We start from the raw sequence: 24,871 nt of genomic DNA, 5'->3' as shown, positions 1-24,871 counted from the left end.
GCTGCCCTTAACCGTCGAGACAGAGAGGAGCTTCCCAGCAAAGAGAGATAGGTAATCCGCAATCTGTAAAAAGTGGCTCTGAGCGGAGAGCGACCCTGTCTACAGCACCAACCACAGAAGACGGACTACTTTCCCTGATACACTGCTGTAAGGAACTGGTTGAATTAACCTGCCATCTCTGTTGCTACTCGGTGAGGGAAACCCCCTCACTAACGAGAGACGGAGGACAACCGCCAGCTGTGAAGACACCGGGAAAGTACTGCCGAGTGGTATCAACTACATACGGTTGAAACCGAAGGTTGTACCATGGGGGAAAAGACTCCCGTGTGTTCCGGAGAGAAGAGCCCTCAGATCGGGATACAAAGGGCTTGAGGCTATTCGGTGGCTGCTAGGATCATCTGAACTTGCTGATCACCTTGCAAATCAGACAGAACGAGGAAAACCGTAGACTTCGAGGTCATCCCACAGGTGTTGGGACGCTCCCTCTGCAGCTGCCTATGGGTCTGGCACGACAGAGAATCCTGGGAGTTTTCTGTTGTGCTGAATGGCGAACGATCCCCTCCCTGGAAGCACCATAGGTCAAGCAGTCTTTCTGGCCCCATCTGGGTGAAAGAACATTTGTCCAATTCACCTGATTCTGGCAGCTGAGCTTGTCTGCCATTCCATCCTCATGTCAGGGACGTACCTGGCTGACAACTCTATTGTGAACCATAGTCCGCTTGTGCACCTGCACTGTCAACCGATGCGACGGGAGGGTACAATTGATGAGAAGGTGCTTGTCGTGTCGATCCCGCACTCCCGTTGTCAGTATCTACAGGTGTGCACCTCTCCCCTCCTTTGATGCATTCCAGGACAGAAGCATGTCCGGAGGGAGAGTGTGCATTACCTCTCCTATTACGAGTTTCCTGTTGTCCCGTCACTAGGCTAACTCCTTCCTTGCTTCCACTGTGAGAGGTACGAGGAAGGATTGCTGTGCAGATTCTGGGTTTGTGCGCTATACCCCCTCAGACTATGCAGAGGCCAAAGGCGAAGAACTCCCATATGGGACTACTTCTCAGTGACAACAGGAGATCGATCACGACTTGCCCAAGCAGAGCTGGTTGTTCCTGTCGAGACAGAAAACAGATGAGCTGCCCTCCCGAACTTGCTGATCCATCGATCAGCCCGTCCGGGTACTTTATCCTCTGCTTGGGGAAGAGATCTGTCCTCTCCACTTACCACGATCCTCAGATCGTGACAGTGTCGAGAGAAAACAATCTCTACCCTTATTACTGGGAGCAATGACTTGCCAGTACTAACCCCTCGTCGAGATACCTCCAGAGATGGATCCTGACCGAGTGGGCCAAAGCAGATACTGGTGTGGACACTCATGTGAACACCTGAGGGGTGGTTGAGAATCCAAAGCCAATTGCTCTGCATTGGAACCCTGTGCCCTCGAGGATAAAGCAGAGGTACTTCCTGTAGGACTGATGGACGGGTATCCGAGAATACTCATCCTTCAGGTCCACGAGAGCATGAAATCGGTCTCCCGATGGAGGCAAGCGTGAAGCCTGCCGCCATCCATCATGACCCGAGTCTGGTGAGTGGATCGGCTCAAGGGAGAGAGATACCACCGGTCTCCAGGCCCTCGTAGCCTTTTCCACCAGGCAGAGGCACCTGTAGAACTCAATGAAGGCTCTCGAATGATTATCACAGCCTTCTTGCTCAGCATGGTTGGCATTCTGCATTCCCCTCCTGGAGCGAGAGAGGAAGGCTGGGTTCCTCCTTGTGTCCCCTTCGACGAGCAGCAGTCTTGGGGGCCAGAGTACTAGCTAGCCTGGCTTCGAGGCATAGCTGCAGTTGCGCGGGCCAGAGTACTAGCTAGCCTGCTTCGAGGCATAGCCGCAGTTGCACAAGATGGTCTGTATGTCTTGGCAACTGCCTGGAAGACAAGACGGTTTTGTTTTTTATTCCTCAGCTTGTCCACAGTATCACTGAGAAGAGAGATGAGGCACCCAGTTACAATCCATCTTCAGACCCAATGCCAACTCTATACCAGCCACCCTGGCTATAGAAGTCTGGACAGCGTCGTTCCTTTAAAGAACCAGATTGGCATTGGTTGGTAGTCCGGTGGGTTGGATAGGAAACAACCCCACCACCAGACCAACAGAGTCTCCTGAAGGCGCAGCCTTCCAAGTGAACTATCAGTTTCGAAGAAGCTGCAGCCTTGGGTACTGTGCTGGACCCCAGGTACAGCCAGGAGACCCCTGTTAGTTGGCAGAGGATTCTCTGAGGACGTAAGAAGTGCCACTGATGAGGCAGAGGAGGGGGAAGCAAACTTGTCCGATTGTGGGACCTGCACGAATTCTCCTGTCTGCGACAAGATTGTTCGCCGGTCCAACACACTTCAGATAAGAAAGACCAGGATCACTCCCTGCAAAGGGCGATCAACGGTAGTAACCATTGATCCTTCCCTGAAGTCACTGTGCTGATGAATCAGTGCTGTGACCTCTGCAAGGAACCCCTGCATCTCTGGAATCACTGAGTCCAGGGAAGGACTGTCAAGTCCTTCCAGGGCGATTCCTTCCCTAGCTCCTCCTCCTTCCGAAGGAAGGGCCTCGTCAGACTTCCCCCTGTGATCTCCCCGAACCACTCGAGCATATGCCCACTTGGGTGCTATGACCGTGCCGGGCACCTCTCCTCTTGTGGCCGAACCATGGGGAGTGCAATCTCCACGGTTCCCCTTGGTCACCTCATTCTTCTCGTTGGATGGTGAGAAGGTTGAAGGGCCAGTTGAGGAAGATCTGACACTCCTGCTTGGTCTGTTAGCAGAACTAACAGCTGGTGCAGGCTGCAAGCGGTCACCAAACAGCTGTGATGATCGGCTTGCGGGTCTAGGAAAGCATATCCCCATGAGAAAAACACTCCCTCAAGGACAGTATCGACACTCCATACCATCTAAGAAATCGCTACTCGAGATCCGGACCGTCTAGTCATGCTACATGACCATCGATCAGGTGCAGAATAGCGTCTAATGACGTGACAAGAGTGGGCACCGTCCTCACGACACATCAAAGTCTCAGAAGAAGCCGAAGCTACCCCAAAAGACCGACCGGGGAATCTCCTACTAGTCTCCCACATGTACGGTCCCGCCGGACCTTCATGTTGGCAAGGTGGAAGTCACCTGAGCAACTCACACCTTCCCTCCGTACCATGCTCGAGACATGACGGTGATTGTACCATCACGTCAGCCCTGGGATCAAGGCGATCGCTATACGAGCGATCATAGGCAAGGCGGAAGTTAGCTGAGCCGCTCTCACCTCCTTCTGCACCGTGCCCGAGATGTAACAGTGAGCGGACTCAGTGTCACTGACTCTAGCTGTATGCTCACCTGCAGGCGAGAGCGCACTCGAGAAGCTCGGTAACGAGCACCCGAGATGGTCCCAGTACCAGAAGTGAACTTCCAGAACCAGGAGCAGAAGTACCAGTAGTAGCGAGAAGTCAGCCCAAGGTAGCCAAGCGATCACTGTAGGAGCGATCATCAGCAAGGCAGGAGTCACCTGAGCAACTCTCACCTTCTTTCCGCACTGTGCTCAAGAAGGGACAATCGAGTTGAACTCAGCGTCATCGACTCTAGCTGCACACTAACACCTGCAGGCTAGTGAACACTCGGAGAAACCTGCAAATGAGCATCCGAAATGGTCCTGGTCCCAGAGGCAAACCTCCAGGACCAGGGGTAGAATACCAGCAGCGGCAAGAAGTAAGGCCCTCCCACCCCACCCGGGAATACGATTGCTGTATGAGCAATCATCGGCAAGGCGGGAGTCACCTGAGCAACTCTCACCTTCCTTTCACACCGTGCTAGAGAAGGGACAATGAGCGAACTCAGCGTCACCACCGTACACTGGGAGAACTCGCGAACGAGCACCTGAGACGGACCTGGTCCATAGAGGCAGGCCTCTAGGACTAGGAGCAGAAGGACCAGTGATAGCTTGTACCTCTGCGGTCCCCGCCCTGCATGCCCCTAGGGGCGGCAAGGTGGTTCCCATTCCTCAGGGGATGGGAGGACCAGTGTAGGGCCACATGTCCTCACCTGACTTCTTGGGGGCAGGAGGGGAAGTGGGGGAGGGGGACCATCTTCTTCCTCGACAGGGGAGCCTCAGAAGCTGAAGTATAGGAGGCCGGCCAACGACAATGACGAAGGAAGAAGGGGAGAAAGTTGATAATTTCTTTTGCTTCTCCTCGACCTCTTCTTCATCAGCTTCGTCGGCATGTCAGATATCTCTACCGTCCAGGGCATCTTAAAGTGGTAGGGCATTACCTTAGGCCCTAAGGTAATGCCCTCCACTTTAAGACGCCCTGGACGGTAGAGATATCTGACATGCCGACGAAGCTGATGAAGAAGAGGTCGAGGAGAAGCAAAAGAAATTATCAACTTTCTCCCCTAAGGCTTAGGGTATTCACCACCAGCTGGGGGAGCGAGGACAACATAGCCTGGAGGAGGAGGTGGATATTTCCACCTCCAAAGTATATGGCACTGATGACACCATAGCAGAGGGAGTCACAGATGTCACATGCTGAGTGTACACCAAATATGGTGGTGCCACATAAACAGGCATTGACATGGTCATTGTCGTCCTCCTCTTTCCCGTGAGTCACTGGGGCTGCCGAATCATGGCTCAGGGGCACCTGGTGGAGGGAGTGACAGGTAAGTCCAAATCCACCACACCTGCATGTTCCTGACGGTGAGGTCAGACACAACTGAGGGAGCAAAAGATGTACTAGTAAGGAAAAAACAAAATTCTCAAAAAGGAAATTGTATTTTCCCTAACTCCACACACCTGAGTTCCTCTACATATGGAATTATTACCCAATTTACAGGATTGAGGGTTTACATAACATGTAGGAACAACTCTCGTTTCCACATAAATATTGGGTAATCACATCTGCCCCCTCCTCCCCTACGGGTGACGAATCAAGAGAAGAAGGGGGAGGAGGCAATTACCCCGAAAGAAAGTATTAACTTATCACACTCACACTTTCAGTACTTAGCGCATAAGAAGTGAGGCTTTAATTCACTTTCGACGGAAATTCCGCAATTCCCACCTCCTATTTCATGTGCAAATGGAGGGTGAAAGGCACATATAAATTTTGGGTTTGCAACTTAATAATACAAACATAAATTTCATAAACCAGACAAACAAAACAAAAAAAGAAAGATCTCACAATTTCTTACAACAGGAGAGGGCAGAAAGAGACGTCTGAACACGACGCCAGCCGAAAGCAAAGTGGAATGTTTACGTCCAGTCAGGCAGGACTCCTGACTATCGGACAAGCAGTTACTGCTTAACTACCTTTTTATTTTCTTACGACCGGATTCCAGCCTTCGCTGAAAGTTTATCCTTATGTAAAGGACTGATGGTTTGTATAACGTGTAGGAACAAATTTCTGTTTGCTTTTGGCTCAGGTAGCAGATTGAGGGATGGCATGAGGTGGGCAGTTAATGTAAAGGACCTCAGGTTTGTATAGTTGAGAAAAATACTTTTACTTGCAAAAATTGTGATTTGTTCCTACACAATATACAAACTTTCAGTCCTTTAAGATAGGAAGACTCACTGATTGGTGGGTGGAATCTAAGTGATCTCCAGTGAACTGACTACCTGAGATTTCTTTCCTGGTCATAAGAGCAAGGAAGGGAGTCCAGCCACTTACTTCTGATAGGAGTTAAGAACTGCAAGGTCATAATCAGTCTTCTGGGTTTACTCATAAGGGGGAGGTTATGTCTCCCTTAAGAGAAAGCGAAGAACCATTATGTTGGATATAATAAGACAAATTCAAGCTATGGGTTTTTCTTATGTCAAGGTACCCCCTCCCTACATTGTGAAGGGAAGGGGTAGATATTTGCTCTATTAACTAGTCTAAGAAAATAGATAGGTTACTAAGGAGTGCCTTGCCTACATCATCTGCCCAGTCCAGCATGTAATGGTCTGCTCAATCTCTACCCAAAGGGAAAGAGTAGGATGAAAGAAATGAAAAGAGAGCCAGTCACTCCACAGTCATGCTCATTCATACCGATACAAGGCGAGATGCGACTCTGTCCAGTTAGAGGAGCTGGGTAAGCTACACAACTTGTTGAGCAGACACCACTGGTCACAAGGAAAAAGTGTCCAAGGACCTGTGGGCAATATTGCACAGGTAGTGAGAGGTGAAAGTGGTCTGGCGTGCCCAGACCCCTGCTTTCAAAACCTGATGAACTAACAGGTTTTTATGGAATGCAAGACTGGGCAATGCCCCTGACCTCGTGAACTCTCGGACGAAGTGTACCGGAGTTGTCACCAGCAGCAGAGTACGCCTTCCTGATCATCTCATGAAGCCCGAGAGATACAGTGTTCTTGGACACCACTTTCTTGGAACCTTCGGTGCTAACGAAGAGTCATCGACACTCAGGCTGGAGACGTCAAGTCCTCTCCAGGTAGCGCCGTAGTGCTCTAAGGGACAAAGCAGCATCTCGTCTGGATCATCACTAACAAAGTTACTCAGGGAGGGGAATGCTGAAGGTGGTCTTGAGGGTCAGATCCCTGTCTGAGGACTCTTGAAGAGGCTTGTACAGGGCACGAGTTAGGCTCTGCAACACGAGAGTCATATCCCACTCAGGAGGCCTGAGATCCCTGGGTGGGCAAGACCTCTCTAAGCCCCTTATGAGTAATAATATCTTGAGGGAGGAGTAGATATCAATACCCTTCAGCTTCAAGACTAGGGCCAGTGCAGCCCTGTAGCTTCTCTTGGCAAAGGAAGACAAGGAAATCTGCAACCTGCTGAAGAGTGGTTCTGACCAGAGATACCCCGTCTACGACACCAACCACAGAGATGGCCCACTTTCCCTAGTATAAAGCTACAGAGGACTGTCTGAGGTATCCAAACATCTCTGTTACTGTTCGGTGAGAAAAGCCTCTCGCTCGCAGGAGATGGTGGATAACTTCCAGCCACGAAGACACGGACGACACTGCTGGTGGTATCATTTAACAAGACTGGTACAGCAGGTTCTGCCATGGGGGAATCTCTCTTGGTGTCTCGGAGAGAAGAGCCAGAATGTCGGGATACCAAACAGCATGAGGGCATTTGGGTGCCAACAGAATCATTGGAAGATTTGGAGTGATCAATGCCCTGCCAATCACTGCTTGAATCAGGCAGAATGGAGAAAGGCGTAAACTTCAAGGTTGTCCCATATGTGTTGGAACACATCCTCTGCAGTGGCCAATGGGGCCAGAACAATGGAGCAGAAGGTCTCTAGCTTCCTGCTGAAACGGGTGGTGAACAAGTCCACGACTGGACGCCCCCATAGGCTGAACAACCTTTCTGCCCATGTCTTGGTGAAGGGACCACTCAGTTCCTACCACATGATCTTGGCAGCTTAGCTTGTCCGCCACTAAATTCCTCTTTCCTGGAATGTCCTCTTGCCTGGAATGTAACTGGCTGACAGCTCTACCCAGTGTGCTAGTGCCCTCATTGCCCAACGCTTGCACATGGATCAATTGATGAATGCTCCAGGGAGGCAAGGTCCCCCTTGCTTATTTTGACATAAATGCCATTACTGTGGTATTGTTCCTTATCAACACCACAGTGTCCCATCACATGTTCCCGAAACTCTTGGAGACCAGGTTGAACACTTGTGAATACCTAAGAAGCGGTCAAGGGCCCGAAACAGAGTGCCCTGAATTGGTAGACCGTCTCTCTGAGGACGAAGCGAAGGTACTTGAGAGAGAACTTGTGGACAAGTATCTGGAAACATGCATCCTTCAAGTCCACCGTAAACATGAGGTCGTTCTCCCTGATATTGGCAAACACTGATCGTGTTGTTTCCATCTTGAACCGAGTCTGGCAGCAAACGAATCGGTTCAGCAGAGATAGGTCTCAATCCCCCCAAAAGCCCTATTTATGAGAAAGACCCGGCTGTAGAACCCTGGAGACTTGCCCGACACGACTTCTACAGCGTTCTTGCTCAGCATCTCCATCACTTCTACTAGAATCTGGTGAATCACAGACCCTATTACATACGATGGTAGATAGACCGGGTGGTTGGTGAGAGGTGACAGAGACTCAAAGGGGAGTAGATATTCTTCCCAAAGGACATCTACAACCCAGGTCTCTGCTCCATATCGCTGCCATGTTGCCCAGTGGCTCGACAGACACTCACTAACCAATGGCAGCAGCTGGAAAGGAACGCCACCCTTAGCGTTTCCTCCTCTTCTTTCCTTTATCCCCCATTTCCCAAAGGCAAGGATGGCTGAAAGGGCTGTGATGTTGCTCCCTTGGAGGAGGAATAGGAAGGCTGGATTGTTGGGTCCCCAAAAGGCTTTGAGGCGAGAGGAGTGTTCACCTGAAGAGGAGGCCATGGTCACTTCCCCGAGATCTTTATGCTGATGCATCAGTGCTATGATCTCAGCAAAGGTCCTCTGAACCTTGCGGGTGTCCAAGTCTCGGGGCAAGGGTCCCCAAGCCTTCAAGAGACTAGTCCTTCCATCAACTTTCCCCTGAAGGAAAACCTCACCAGACCCCCTGGATCCTTCCTCAAAAATGTGGGCATATGTCTGGTGGGGGGGGTACTAAAACCCCTCCAAGAACATGTTCCTGATGCTGAATCCCAAGGAGAGCACTCCATAAGATTCCTACTATTCACCTCGCCCTTCCCTGTGTATCCCAAGGAAGTAGAGGGAATAGGAAAGGAGGATTGGCTGCTCTCATTCATTCTAGCAGTGCCGCTGTCAAAGGGAATGAGCCGTATCCTGGCGTCAACCTGCGGTGACAACAAGGACGTGGGTCTAGGAGAGCGTGGTTACCTCGGCAAGACACTTCCCAAGGACCACCACTGCTAGCAGTGACATAGCTAGAAGAGACATGGTAGCAGTGTTCTGGCTACCAGAGACGCTGGTAACAGAGACATGGCTAGCAGCCTGGTGAGAACATGCACCATCCTCATGATGCATCCCAGCCCTCTTCGAGGTCGAAACCTCGTACAGGGGACATCCTCCTAGCTCCTCCAGATGTCCAGTCCTGGGGAACAGTGACATCGACCCTGGCACCTGAAGAAACAGGCTTGGTCTTCACAGCTGGGTTCAAGCCACGGCTTGGTCCCTGCTCTTGTCCCGCACCACTGCCATGGCAGGGAGAAGACTCCCCGTCCTTGGCTGTGGAGGTATATCTTCCCTAAGGCAGTCGTACATTCAGAGAAACTCGCAAACGAGACTTCAACACAGTCCCTGTCCCTTGAGCAGTGCCCTTGGAACTAAGGGTTGGAGAACGAACCTTGGTTCAAGCTCTAGAGGCTCCCAAGACCCTAGTCCCTGGGGACAGCATCTTGGTTCCCACTTCCAACATAGTGGGAGGGTCAGCGCAAGAGCCAACTGCTTCCTCCCTGGAGGGAGGATGGAGATCCTCAGAAGTCTCGAGGCAAGACTTCTTAGGGGGCGGAGAAGCTACCTTCCCCATCTTAGGCCATGAAGCCTTTGAAAGGGGAGGTGAGGAGACAGCAGATGAGGAGGAGGAGGAGGAGGAGGAGGAGGAGGAGGAGGAGGAGGAGGAGGAGGAGGAGGAGGAGGAGGAGGAGGAGGAGGAGGAGGAGGAGGAGGAGGAGGAGGAGGAAAAGTTGTCAGGGGCCCACAAGGGGAGGCAGACAACTCAGTATGTCCAGGAGAAGAGGCAGGCACAACAGATGGGAACGGCAAGTGGGGTTACCTCTGTCACCACCAGAGGAGATAGAGGAGCAGTAACCCAACCCAAAAATCAAGGAGGGGGAGGCACTGCAATTGTAGTCACAGGTGCTGGGATTTGGTGCTTCAGCATATGGGGCCTAGTTCCACCACCACGGTTGGGGACACATTGGTTGGGTGGTGTGACCATACTAGGTGAGGAGGAGCATAGTAACTGGGGAGCGTCACCTCATTAGTGGTGGAGTAGATGACTGCACGAGTCATGGTGTTGCTGGCACCTTTATTAAGGTGTGCCAGCAATGCTTGAACTGAAGGAGTGCCAACCAGTCCCGATGTTCATGCTTAACCTAAGCCTGACATTCTCCTACGGAAGCAAAAGTCAGGTTAACAGTGAGGGGAGGCCCATAAAGGAGTGTTCCCCCAGGTCTGCAACCAGAGGCCCCCTGCCTCTTCCTCTCAACCTTCATTCGGAAGGGAAGAAGGAGCAGAGGCCTCCCCTGAAGGGGTGACAGCAAGTACGGGACGGTTGCCTGGAAAGAAGTAGGAAGAGGAAAGTTTAGTTACCATAGGCATGGTAGGAGGCGTCTTACCTCCCTCCACCGATTTAGTCTTCCTAATATGATATTGTTAAGATACAATAAAGTTTTGTACATACTTACCTGGCAGATATATACTTAGCTATAGACTCGGTCGTCCCGACAGAATTTCAAAACTCGCGGCACACGCGACAGGTAGGTCAGGTGATCCACCATTCCCGCCGCTGGTTGGCGGGGTCTGGAACCATTCCCGTTTTCTAAGCCATAATTTCTCTTCCACCTGTCTCCTGAGGGGAGGATGGGTGGGCCATTAATCGTATATATCGCCAGGTAAGTATGTACAAAACTTTATTGTATCTTAACAATATCATTTTTGTGCATGAAAACTACCCAGCAGATATACTTAGCTGATTGGCACCCTTGGTGGCGGGTAAGAGACAGCTAAAAACAAAATAATAATACTTATACTAAATACATTAAAACAGGGAAAATGGGAAAAAACAACATATGTTCTTGGATAAAATAATCCATGGTTCCTACCTTATTGGGCTGAAGACTTCATGACTACTGTCGTGAGTCTGCCTGCCTCAAGAGTCCCAGCGAGGTATGGACCTATGGCTGAATAACTCTTTGGATCGTGTCAATGGGGGCTAGCCGCTTACGCAACAGAGCCTACTCTGGATCGTACCAATGGGGGCTGACCCACTTACATGGTAGAGCCTTGACCTTTGTCATATCAATGGAGACTCGCCCTCTTACATGACAGAGTTAAGGTTACTATAAGTAATCACAAGGAGCACTGAAGCCAATCCGATCACCTGACCACGTTAGTACTGTTATAATCTATGAATTGCAAGAGGGTTCCCTATTCCCTCTGACAATCAACCAATAAAAACAACCACCAATACGTAAAAGATAAATTAAACACTAAAGTAAAGTTACGAAGGATTAGCCTCAGCCCCTTCTCCCAGCACTGAATTCGCCGAAACATACACTCCCAGAGCCCAAAGCACTTTTCGTAAGAAATTTTTACGTCTCTTAGGTAATTAGCCAAACAACAGAATTACATCTCCAAAAAAAACAATAGACTCCATAAGTGCCTGCAGAGACCATGTTTTGTGAAATGCCATTGACGTAGCTATGGCTCTCACTTCATGCATCTTACTCTGAGAACCTTGAGGTGCTCCTCATTGCAAGTAAGATGAGCTTCCTTTATTACATCCTTTATGAAGAATGTAAGGGCATTCTTTGAAATCGATCTTTTCGGATCTCTTACAGAGCACCAAAGACTTTCTTCTGTACCTCCTAGCAACGCTTTCTTCTTCAGGTAGAACTTGAGTGCCCTGACTGGACACAAAGTCCTCTCTAGTTCTCTTCCTGTTAGTGAAGAGAGTCCTCTTATCTCAAAGCTTCTTGGCCAAGGTTTTGAGGGATTTCATTCTTTGCTAGAAAAAAGTGGTTTAAAGGAGCAAATCGCTGAATCCTTCTTAAAACCCACTTTACCACCTTCCAAAGCTTGCAACTCGCTAATTCTCTTAGCTGTCGCTAACGCAAAGAGGAATAAGGACTTTCTAGTTAAGTCTCTAAAAGAAGCTGTGTGAGACGGTACAAATTTTTCCGACATTAGGAACTTGAGGACCACATCCAAGTTCCAGCTAGGTTTCTTGATTATATGGTCTTTCGTGGTTTCGAAAGACCTTATAAGTCATGGAGATCGTTTATTATTGGTCAGATCTAGTCCTCTATGTCGAAAAACTGAGGCCAGCATACTTCTGTAACCCTTCACTGTTGATACTGCCAGGTTACAGTCTTTTCTCAAATATAGAAGAAAATCTGCGATTTCAGTTACAGAGGTACTGGAAGAGGATATTTTCTTCCTCTTACACCATCTTCTAAACAACTCCCACTTCGACTGATATACCCTAGAGGTGGAGACTCTTCTGGCTCTTGCAATAGCCTTCGCCACTTCACGTGAAAAGCCCCTTGCTCTGACAAGTCCTTCGACAGTCTGAAGGCGGTCAGACTTAGAGCGGGGAGGTTTTTGTGAAACCTGTCGAAGTGGGGTTGTTTGAGAAGATCGTTCCTTAGTGGAAGCGATCTTGGAAAATCTACTAACCACTCCAGCACCTCTGTGAACCAATCGAGAGCTGGCCAGAAGGGAGCGATGAGGGTCATTCTTGTTCCTTCCGAACAAGCGAACTTCCTCAATACTTCCCCTACTATCTTGAAAGGAGGGAAGGCGTATGTGTCCAAGCTGTCCAATCTAGCAGAAGCTTGTCTACTGCTACTGCTTGTGGATCCGAGATCGGGGAGGCAATAGTTCTCTAATCCTGTGATTCCTTGGTTGGTCGCTGAAAAAACAGGTCTATATTGGGCCTTCCCCACAGATGCACAGTTGTTGGCAAATCTGAGGATTGAGAGTCCATTTCCGTGGGTAGGACTTGGTCTTTTCTGCTCAACAGATCTGCCCGGACATTTCTCTCTCCCTCACAAACCTTGTGAGAAGAGAGATCTTCCTTTCCTGAGCCAAATCAGCAGATCCTTTGCTGATTCGTACAGGGAGGAAAAGGAATGCATCCCCCCTTGTTTCTTTATATATGCGAGGGCTGTTGTGTTGTCCGAGTGGATTTGAATCCCCAAACCTGAGACCTGCTCCTCGAAATGAACTAAAGCTAGATGAATGGCTGTTAGTTCTTTCTTGTTTATGTGCCAGGACACTTGCTCTCCTTCCCAAGTGCCTGACACTTCTTCCGAACCTAGGGTCGCTCCCCACCCTGAATCTGAGGCGTCTGCAATAACGCTAGGCGAGGGTTCTCTAAGTGAAGGGAGATTCCCTTGCTTAGTTTCTGTGGATCTAACCATCCAGCGGATATTCTCCTTGATTCCTTTCGAGATCGGAAAGGTTTCTCCCAGATTGTTGGACTTCCAATCCCATTTCTCCTTCAGATAAAATTGAAGGGGTCTTAGGTGTAGTCTTCCTAAAGGAAACGAAACAGTTCCATCGAGGAGAGGGTCCCCAGTAAGCCTTCATCCATTCCCTGCGGAACAATGTTCTTTCCTTAGAAGACTGCCACCTTTTCTAAGCAGCGTTCTCTCCTTTCCTGCGAAGGATACGCTAGAAAATCCCGAGAATCCATCTGAATCCCCAAGATAGACAATACTTGCTGGGGAGTCAGCATGGATTTCTCGCGATTGACTAAAAGTCCCAGGGACTTTGTCAAATTTAGAGTAAATAAAAGGTCCTCCAGACATTTTTCCTCCGATTGGGCTCTTATACCAATCGTCCAGATATAATGAGATCCTGATCCCTTCCAGATGTAGCCAATACGCTACATTCTTCATGATGTCCGTGAAGACTTGAGGGGCAGTCGAAAGTCCGAAACACATCGCTCGGAAACTGGAATACTTTCCCTTGGAACATGAATCTTAGATATTTCCTTGCTGCCGGATGAATTGGCACATGGAAATACGCATCTTGAAGGTCCAGGGACACCATCCAGTCCCCTGGACGAAGAGCAGACAGAACAGAGGAAGACGTCTCCATCGAAAATTTCTTCTTCAAAACAAAGAAATTCAGGGCACTGACGTCTAGAACCGGTCTCCATCCCCCCGATGCTTTCGGTACCAGGAACAGCCGTTTGTAAAATCCTGGAGACTGGAGATCTTGAACCAGTTCTACCGCTTCTTTGGAAATCATCTGTTCCACTGCCTGCAAATAGCAAGCTTTCGGACCGGATCCGAGTATCTTGCAGTCAACTCCCTTGGAGTGTCGTCAAGGGGGGATTGGATTTTCCCTGAAGGGGATCAAGTATCCTTTTTTCAGGATCGAGAGGGACCAAGAGTCCGCTCCCTTCTGCGCCCAGACTTTTGCAAAGTGGAGTAGTCTGGCGCCTACTTTTGTCTGGAGGACTCCCTGTTCATCTAGACTTCCCGAAGGACCTTCTAGATGGTCTACTCCTATCTGGTCTGCGACCTCTAAGAGGGGTCCTAGAAGAGGAGGCACCTCGAAAGGGGCTGTACAAAAGAGGGTCTCTCTCTTTTCTCGATAGGCATGGCCGGCCTAAAACTTCTTGGCTGAGTGAGTGAGGAGATCCTGAGTTGCCTTCTCCGTAAGAGATTTGCAACCTCCTTAACAGTCTCCTGTGGGAACAGATGAGGGGACAAAGGTGCAAAAAGAAGAGATGTTCTTTGTAAGGGTGATACGGCTCTTGCCGTATCACCCTTACAAAGAACCGCTCTGTCCAAGCAAGCCAGGACGCTTGAAAGTTCCTCCATGGAGACAAAGTCAGTGTCCTGAGCTCTCTTAGCTAACGCTCCCAAAACCCAGTCCATGAAGTTGAAAACTTCTAGGGTCTTAAAGAGGCCCTTTAGAAGGTGGTCTAGCTCACACATGCCCCATGTTGCTTTAGCAGAAAGCAAAGACTTCCTCCTGGAAGAGTCCACTAGAGAGGCGAAATCCGCGTCTGCGGATGAAGGGAGGCCTAACCCCATTGGTTCCTTGGTCTCGTACCACCTTCCCGGTTTACCTATTAACTTGGAAGGAGGGCAGAAAAAAAACTGTTTTGCCCGCTTCCCTTTTTGAGGTTAACCACTCTGAAAAGGTCTTTAAGGCCTTTTTCATACAAAGAGCAGGGCGCATCTTGACGAAGGAAGACGACTTGTGAGCTTTTGTGCTCGACATTAATGATCCTGGTGAAGGAGGATCAGCAGGATGAAGGGAGTCTCCGAACTCCTTGAGAAGCAAAAGAGAGAGCCTCTTGTAGTCAGAAACTGCTACATCTACGGGCTCCTCCTCTTCCGATACTTCTTCCAACGGATCCACTGAAGGAGACCGTTTGGGAGTGATCGGGCTCTTTCCCGGGAGTAAAGGTTTCACCTACCTTTCCCGAGAAGAAGGGGAGAGCTGGAACACTCGAACTTCTATACGAAGAATGAGGCTCCTGTCGGTCCGAAACAATCTTGCGCCTACTAGACTCTTGTTGTCTAGGCACTTGAGGTTCGCCAGACTCGCGGCGCTTGATAGGCTCCTGACGCCCTGATTCAGGGCGCTTGAATGGATCCCTGCGCCCTGACTCCTGACGCCTAACAGGCTCCTGGCGCCCTAACTCTTGACGCCTAACGTACTCCTGGCGTCCTGACTCCTGGCGCCCTGACTCCTGGCGTCCTGACTCATGGCGTCCTGATTCCTGCCTTCTAGCAGACTCCTGACGTCCTGAATCCTGTGGCTTGAGAGGCTCTTGACGCCTTTCTTGCGTCTCACTGCCTCTTTGCGCCTGCCTGGCTCCTGGTCCTGTAGTCCCAAAGGATCCTGATACCTAAATTGGTTTAGTTTCTCTTCAGGTTCCTTGAACCTAAACCGATCGAGACTTCTGCTCGATTCACGGCGTCTCGCAGGAGAGAGGCTACGTTCTTCCTGTCTACCAGGATTCAAAGCCTTGACCACCAGAGGGCGCTTTGGAGAAGAAAGCCTATAGGGCGAAAGGACTCTCCTGTCCGGAGAACAACTCCTGTCCGACGAGTCTCTCGACGAAGGCGATAATCGCCTTGGAGATTGTGGGGGTTCTCTCCTATACGAAGAGGGGCGCTTAGAGGAACTCTTAACAGGGAGCGAAACATCTTTCCTCCTTGTTGAATCCTTAGCGAAGGAGCCTACTAAAGAGGCTAACTGCTCTTGCAGATTTATCAGAAACTTCTTCGTAGGATCCTGAAGAGAGGGCTCCTCTTGTCTCGTCTTCTTAGGTACCGAGGGCCAATTCTCGGGAAAACGCTCTGGGCTGGAATCAGCCGCGTCTCCTTTTGGCGCCTTCCAGGCTCTCTTCAAAGGGCGCGATAGAGAGGCCGAACTCCATCCTCGTTTAGGAGAGGAAGAGTCTGAGGCCGAAAAACACTCCCTTAGGATGCCTTTTCTGCGGCTATCCAAGGCAGCCTGGGACTTTACAACAGGATCTGCCGAAGGGACGCCTGACCGTTGGGGATGTTCTGCATCCTCCCTGCGGCTTTGCGACATTCCTCCTCCCCCTGGTCCTGGGAGTTTGGAAGAGGTCTAGGCCTAGGAGCAATGAGGGACACGGTCAGACGCCCCCTCCACTGCACTGGGACACTGCACAAATCACTATCACCACTCTTACCTTCATTTAGAGCTCGTAACTGAGCTTGCAATTTCTTGATGGAAGCTTAACATTTTCCCTCTCTGAAGAAGAATCTTTGGATTCAGAACAGGGAGAAGCAGCTGAGGCTAAGGGAAAATCGTTAGTAGGAGAGTTAACAACTTCTTGTTCTAGAGAACAAGATCTACTAGATGACCTAGCTGAAGCCTTCCTTACTCTATCTCTCTCAAGCTTCCTAACATATGAAGATAACTCCTTCCATTCAAGCTTCGTTAGGTTTTCGCACTCAATACAGGTGTTATTAAAAGAACATTCATTCTCTCTGCATTTAGCGCAAACACTATGAGGATCTACCGCCGATTTCGGTAGCCTAACCTTGCAACCTTCCCTACTACAAACTCTAAACATAGGTGAAGCCTTAGCGTCAGACATCGTGAAAGAGTAGCCAATACCAAAGTCGAAAAAAACAGTCCAAATTCTCGGCAAACGAGTTGAAATCCAAGATGGAGGAACGAACAATAGGTGTTGTCCGTTCAACCGACAGAGAAATTATGGCTTAAAAAACGGGAATGGTTTCCAGACCCGCCACCCAGCGGCAGGAATGGTGGATCACCTGACCTACCTGTCGCGTGTGTGCCGCTAGTTTTGAAATTCTGTCAGGACGACCGAGTCTATAGCTAAGTATATATCTGCTGGGTAAGTTTTCATGTACAAAAATATTTCCTCCTCCTGGCAAAATTCCCCACTGCGACACAGACAACAAGAAACACTTCTGCACACATATCAAGGTTACATTCACGCCCTCAGCATGATGAGCAGAGGGCATGAGGATCATTTCTACTGAGGCATGGATCTTGCAGCACCTCTTACCCTCTACCCCGGGGCAGTTTTTAGCTGAGGGCAGAGGACAGAGGTGTTGCAATTCATGGATTTGCATTGTATCTAATTTTCACAAACACACTATCACACAAGAAAAAGGAAAAATTCCACCGGGATTGGAAAAGAAATCAGCAACAACAGTCGGGTAGAGAGCAGTGAAGAATGTTTACATCCGGTCGTAGGGTACCAACGACCAGACTGGTAGTTAACTACCGAACCGCCTTGCTTAAAGATTTCAGCAGCCGTGTCTAGGCTACATTTTAAGTAATTCCTATCGTAAAGGACCGAGGGTTTATATGTCATGTAGGAACAAACAGTATATATAAAATATTTAACACATACAGTTACATATCCATAACTTGTTGAAAGTCTTATATACTTTAGTAATCAATGGGCAAAAACTGATTTTTATTACAATATCATTACACCAATCATACATAGCTTACTTTGTGTAACATGCACCCACACTTACCAATTTGAAAATGCATAAAGAAAATTCCCCAATGCACATATTAGAAGCCAATTCCACTGAACTAAGAGATGATATCTCCATTCTTCTGTGCATGGATGTATTGCCATTCTTCCAAATACATGGATGTATTGCCATTCTTCCAAACCCATCAAAGTGTTTATCCTTGTTTTTGTGCTGGCTCAAGTCTTGCTTTCCCCTTTAGCAATGGAAATGTACTATGCTAGGTTTGTTGTTACATACCATCATTGAAGGAACCATGATTTTTGTCACTAGGGCATATAACTAAGTAATAGGGAAGTGGTTTGCAAGATCACTGAATGGCAGGGAACCTTCTCATCTACAGATCAGACTGTTAGCCTGATCTACAGCATCACAAGGGAGCCATGACCACAGCAGCCAGAACCTTGCCTTCTGAGTGAACCATACAGAAAGCTTAATCAACAATGGGCCTCAACAAAGGGGCCAATGTTACTTCCCCAAGAATAGTATTAGGATTACAAAGATCCCAATTACCTCTGTACCAATAGTGCTGAAGACGCTCTGAAAGGAAGATAAACCTAAGAGATCAAAAAGATTTCCTACAACAATAATTAAATCTTCTTCAATGAAATCTGACTAACCTTGAGCTCTCCCTTGCACTGTGGACATAAACGAAGACTGAATGATGCAAATTGCTGTAAAAAAGATACTATTTCAAAGCAATTTGTACTTTCCTAGGTATACAAATCAGAGCCTTTTACATAAGAGTACCCTAGGCATGAGGCAGAATGATTGATGAGTTGAGTTGAATATAAAATTTAGGCCTAAGGCCAAGCACTGGGACCTATGAGGTCATTCAGCACTGAAATGGAAATTGACAGTAAATGGTTTGAGAGGCATAACAGGAGGAAAACCTCACAGTTGCACTATGAATCAAGTGTTAGGAGAGGGTGGAAAATCAGATGAAGAGAGAAAATGAAAGGAGGTAAAGTAAAAGGAACGAAAGTGGTTGCAGCTAGGGGCCGAAGGCACGCTGCAAAGAACCTTAAGTAATGCCTACAGTGCACCGCATGAGGTCCATTGAAGGCAATACCCCACTACGGGGCAGAATGATTGTTGAACTTAGTAACATGGTTGCTAACAGGTGGTTATGGGGATTAAGTGAGGAAATACCCTTTACACATCTTCCTATACTAGTAACTTTCCTCTTAGTCACAAGGACAAAGAAGGGTGATTGAAAGGGGATTGGGTTGTTAAAGGCTCTGGTTTGTAAAACAAGGAAATATTCAAGTCCAGGTAGGTTGGGACAGAGTACTAGTGCTATGTACACTCAGTGGGGACTGTGCATGCCAGCCAGAAGCTGGTCACTCATCTATAGGTGTTTGAGAGCTGCTACCTCTCTCCCCTCCTCCCAAACTCCTGAGACTGAAAGAGTGCTCACTCAAAGCCCTTAAGAACTTATGGAAAGAGGCTTTCTGGACCTCCCTTCTTTTTCCTCCTGCAGAAGGAAGGTAAAGAAGGAGACAAGAATAAGGAGAACTAGCTTAACAATGAGGAGGAGGTGGTGAACAGACATTGCTAGCACTTCTTTTCCTGGCTTGGGTTTTGCTTTCCTCCTCTGAGGTAGTTGCAGTAACTGATGTCCTGGGACATCTTCCACATTGTAATTGTAATGTGTGTGATCCCTTACTTTCTGAAAAACCAAATCTTAGCCGAGAAGGCTTGTACCTGAGGAAGGAGTAGGGAAGTGTTAAGCAGTGAAGAGGAAGTGGAAGGCTAATACTTCACGGCTACCTCCTCTACCAAAAATCTTCCAAACAGCAAGGAGAGGACAGAACTTCATTACAATTACTTCCAAACAGCAAGGAGAGGACAGAACTTCAGTACGTTTTCTATCTCTCAAAAACAAAAATGTAAACAAAAAACATAATATCAACTTAGTAGTCAGGAGGTAGCAAGATGGCCTAACCTGACGATGGCTAAAGAAAAAATGATTGATGACAGCAGAAGAGAGAAGGTTATTCCTCCACTTAACCCTTAACCCCCAGTTACCCTGTACTACCTGTAAAACTATCTCCAGCCTCATGCTGAAGGATACTCTTAAATAAAAGTAATGGTTTATTAGTCTGTAAGAATAAAGAAGTTTCAACTTGGCAGTCAGGAGAAGCAAGACATCTGCACTCAATGTCAGGTGAAGAAAAGTACTTGGTGAGATTAGGTAAGAGGGGATTCCAACCCCTTGGCCTCCTTCCAACAAATAACTAAAATGCTACCACCTTTCAGTGACTGATTTCAGCTTGTGTTGAAGGATCCTCCTACATTAAAAGTAATGGTTGGTATATGAGCAGAACAAACTTACAGTATTTGAAATTATCAATAATTCAGGCACAATATCATACTAAGAATCAGTATAATAGGTGATAGATTAGCATATAGTACCGAGATCTTATTTTTTTTAAATGCCACAAGAGGTCAAAAAACAAAATTTTACAAGTCTAGTAGCTATTACCTGCAAATGATACACATGCAGTTTGTTTCTAAAGATTTTTTTATGTATACTAGCTATTACTACACAGGGCTCTGATAATTTCTCCAACTGAAGAATGAGTAAATTTATAGGGATGCACCATTATCTTACTATTCCTTAACTAGCATATGGGGCAGCATCCTTCCTAACATGAGGGGGGCTGGGTTGTTTGATTCCTAGTCTCACCCTGGTCAAGGGCAATGCATCCTATGATCCTGTCTGGCGAGGGTAGGATAATGTAATTACATAAAAAGATGACTGTGCAAAGCACTAGGTAGCTAATATAAATATGACAAACAGCAAGACCCCTATACTACCTAATGTATGGCTGCATTAGGTAAGCCCATATCAGTATCTAGGGAACTACTAGGCTACTAGGTAGCCTAGTACTCACATTTAAATGGAGAAGGAAATAAGAAATACTTCAGAAATAACAATTAATTGTTGGCATTTAGGTAGTACCTAGAATAGTAGGTAGGTACTAGGTAGTAGTAGCTAACTTTCTCCCAGCCTAAAACCGTCAAATAGGCTAGGTAATGTGCCCATTGGTAGGTATACCTACCTAAATCACCACAAAACACAAGACCCAAGGAATCAGTGAAATGCAACTTCTCTAACCTTGGATTCCACACTCAATATACCTACTAGGTATAGAGCTATTAGCCTACTTGGGAAAGGAAACCTTACAAAACAAAACAAAGTCTACAACATTTTGAACAAGACATTGCAGGGTCATCACTACCTACTACCTAGTATAAGCACTTACTGGTTAAGCAATGAGCAACGCCTGTCTTATCATTGATTAATGCAACAAATTACACAAATAAACTATATAATAAACATCTTATTAATAAACTTCACTCAAAAGGAAAAACCCCTAAGCTTACTTGTAAACTGACAAGTTGATAAACGCTGACAAGTTGATAAGCATTTGCTTCATGCACGATTAGCGTTTGAAGAACGACTGCAATGCTCTCACCCACAAACCGAGGATGTCACTTTACTATTGGAGGAGTCACCGACTCACCACTCGCCAGGATTCCCTTACGATATAAACACAGCCACATACTGCCACACAGCACAGAGTGCACAGTAAAGATAAATACTATTGCAAGATTTACGTTCATTCCTATTGGCTGCAGTCAGCATTTAGTATAAAGATTAATACTTTTAAAATTCCAAGCCCATTACAACCCATTACAATTCTCGTTGGTAGGTAGGGCTGTCATTCGTCATGTGTCTCTTACTCATCAGGAACAGCAAAAGATTAAAAATGAAGAAACCAAAAATTTAACAAACGCAGACATTCCTTCGCTGTTTCACTGCGTTCGGAAAGTTCCTAAAGTCAAAATCTTACTGCTAATATACGAGCACTGTTATTACTAAGAAAAACTAATTTTCTTAACTTACTGAATAATTACATTGCACAGTTCAATTACTATAAAATTTCAAATTTATGTTTTTAGCGAAACTACCTTGACGACACAGTTGGAGAATGAAAACGAACGTATTGTTTACAAACGCTAAGCCTAGAAATAGTGCCAACTACTAATTAAGGTACACATTAAATCGCTAAGATCTGACCGTCGTACTCTGAAAGAATTAAACGGCCACATGTTGCCTGAAGAAATAATTAACAGATCATAATAGGCATACTTTATGAAATACACGATCAAATCTGGATTGAAGAGGCGATCTTAGGTCACTCAGTATCATGTGATAATATAAGTGAGTATTCTGGGCCACTGTCAAAGTTTTTTATGCACTGAAGACAGCGCTATTGTCATTGTTTGGAGTGTTTTCAAAGATATTTGCTATTACTGTCTAGTAGCAAGTGTTTGTTAACCATAAACCTTCATCACTTTACGTAGATGGCGAAGCTCACCGAATGGCTGCTTATATACTTCCAGTAAACATCATAATTTTGTTTTAAAAATCCCTCATTCAAGAAAGAACAAAGAAGTGGGTATAGTGAACAGAAAGCATTTTTCTCGGGGCCATAAATTATGGTGGTAATTAAATGTACACTCACTTTATGTCCTAACGGAAAACACTCGCACAGAGGGGCATATACTTTTGAAACACATTTCATAGGTTTTATATACCTTGGATGAAGGTTATTAAAGCCCTCCCGCATAAACTGGGTGAACTACGTATGAGAAATTGCGATAATTACAGGACAATACGACCCACATGCAAAAAATCTACACAATGGAGGTTTACATTCCCCGTATATACAATGTGGTACAGACATGGCGAACACCAAGACCTACTTTAATATCTGCAGGTGCTCGTTGTTTCATAACAGCAAGGCTGAAAGCAAAAAGTTCCGCTTACTCTTATTCACTTAAACCAAGTTTTTTATTTTTTTCAACACTATTTTCACTTTAGTAAAACCATTCAATATGATATATGCGGCAGCATGTTAAAAAAAAGGAGAAAATTAAATTATAATGTATGCTTGTAAAAGAAACAAAAATAAAATTGTTGTATGCGGTTCTTGTGTGACCCTTCTCATGACGAAAAAAAAAGAAACGAAATCTTTCAAAGAAGTACTTCATGAGCACCACACACACACACACACACACACACACACACACACACACACACACACACACACAATATATATATATATATATATATATATATATATATATATATATATATATATATATATATATATATAGAGTGAGTGTGTGTGTGTGTGTGTGTGAATTTTCCAGAGACTCAGAACAGCCAATTATTTTAAATAAACCAACCACTATAATAATAATTGATTTTATTACTTTATGACACCTTCAATTTTTGTTTACTTTAGATGTTCAGCCCATTTATGAATAACTGAGCCACACAAGAAAAGGAAACTTTCATCTTCATATAATTATATTTACTTATAGCAATAGTCTTTGTCATTCCTGTCTCAGCCCGATGAGGGAAAAAGAAATAGTCCCATTACGCTGTCAATATTTAGCTGCGGTGTTCCTATTCCTGTATAAAATTCGATTTTCTATTTTCCAATGGAAGAAGCATTTTCGAGGGCTTAAGAGCATGTTACAGTAATTTCTTAGTCTGCAAGATTTCAGAAATGTTTGCTAATAAGGAATAAAGACATTGGACAAGTATACCTCTTTTCCTCTATAACTAGCGAGACATGTTTATTGGTTGGGTCTTTTGAGAGATTGTAAAAAGCTTTACAAATTAGCGTTATGAAAGGAAGAAATTGAGACATCGCTGATCATGGTGCTCAGAATTTTGATATGAGCATCTCACATAAATTTATATTTGTTTACTGAGACTTTATATCAAATCTCCCAAATTAACTCAAGACCACGTGCCCGCACGCGAGCGAGCGAGGGGGGTGGGGAGAGAGAAGCTGGAGAAATCAATTATTATCATGTTGAGTGCACACACACACACACACACACACACACAAAACACACCCACACACACACACACACACACACACACATATATATATATATATATATATATATATATATATATATATATATATATATATAGTGTGTGATGTGTGTATATATGTGTGTGTAGTGTGTGGTGGCAATTTAACGGTTAGAGAAGAGGACTTTGGCAAGACTAAAGCAGAGAAAAGAAATCATAATTTCCGGAAGATCTGCCTACAGTAGAAGAATCTGAATTCAAACAATCGCTGTGACAAACAATCGTTCGTACTTTCACTTAATTTCTTAGTAAATAAATCCAGCTTGTCTCCCACATCGAGATAGAGTGATCACTCGTATGCTGATGACGAATAAGAACGTGATGAAGAGCAACTTGGCGTCATAGCTGACTCACTGGTGATGTGCGCAGTCATTTTGCACTCTTGTGTCTCTTGAGTATTTCGATAAATATATCATGTTAATTCAATATGCTTTTACTGAAAGATGGCAAAAATGTCTTGCAACTGACATCCACGTAATGTTTCCTTCTCTTACACTGTATTGGCCTTGCACTGATGTATCCTTACAATTCTGGATCCTTATAATGAACCAAGAGCAGGCTATAGCCTTTTGTTTACCTCCTGAACCGGTCATGAAGTTTTGTCGCCTCTGTTCTTGAACCCTTTGTCGTGCTGATATTAGTCCTCGAGAGAACTCACGCGGATGTTGTTTTCTTCTTTCCAATGACGTCTTCATAAGCACAAAATATCACGTAATTATGTAACAATACTCTTGCACACACACACAATATATATATATATATATATATATATATATATATATATATATATATATATCTAAATATATATATATATCTATATATATATATATATATATATATATATATATATATTGTGTGTGTATACAACAAAGATCTGTTTTATACTACTGTTATCTATACTCTAAAAATTGGTAACTGGAGATGCTTGTCATATGCTTTATATTTAGAAAGGCCTTAATAATGAAAACCATGGTGTCATCAGTATCCTCTTTATCACTCTGCCACTTTTTCCTTATTCTAATTTGAAAATCTTTTCTTCATTTATTTCATAGATTTTCCTTTGATTATTTTTTCTACACGTTACTTCTTTAGCAATTTACCATTACGTATTTGGAAGGAATGAAAAGTCTTTGACACATATGTTACATCAGTCCTGAAAATCTTGAGCCAATGAGTGCTCTCTCTCTATGTATGTATATATAGATATATATATATATATATAT

At 45.8% G+C, this 24,871-nt stretch overlaps 1 protein-coding gene across 1 annotated transcript in view; it reads right to left on the bottom strand.

Moving 5' to 3' along the window:
* Positions 1-21,287, bottom strand: part of LOC135223608 (lipase 3-like) — a 211,913-nt gene extending 190,626 nt beyond the window's left edge. The window contains exon 1 of the mRNA XM_064262196.1: positions 21,074-21,287. The gene's annotated coding sequence lies outside the window, so the exon portion shown is untranslated. The remainder of the gene's footprint in view (positions 1-21,073) is intronic.
* Between the last annotated feature and the right edge of the window lie 3,584 nt (positions 21,288-24,871).

The sequence above is a fragment of the Macrobrachium nipponense genome, chromosome 10, assembly GCF_015104395.2.
Source record: "Macrobrachium nipponense isolate FS-2020 chromosome 10, ASM1510439v2, whole genome shotgun sequence".
Taxonomy (NCBI): Eukaryota; Metazoa; Arthropoda; class Malacostraca; order Decapoda; family Palaemonidae; genus Macrobrachium; species Macrobrachium nipponense.
The sequence above is the reverse complement of the archived record's forward strand: the minus strand, read 5'-3'. Positions and strand labels throughout refer to the sequence as shown.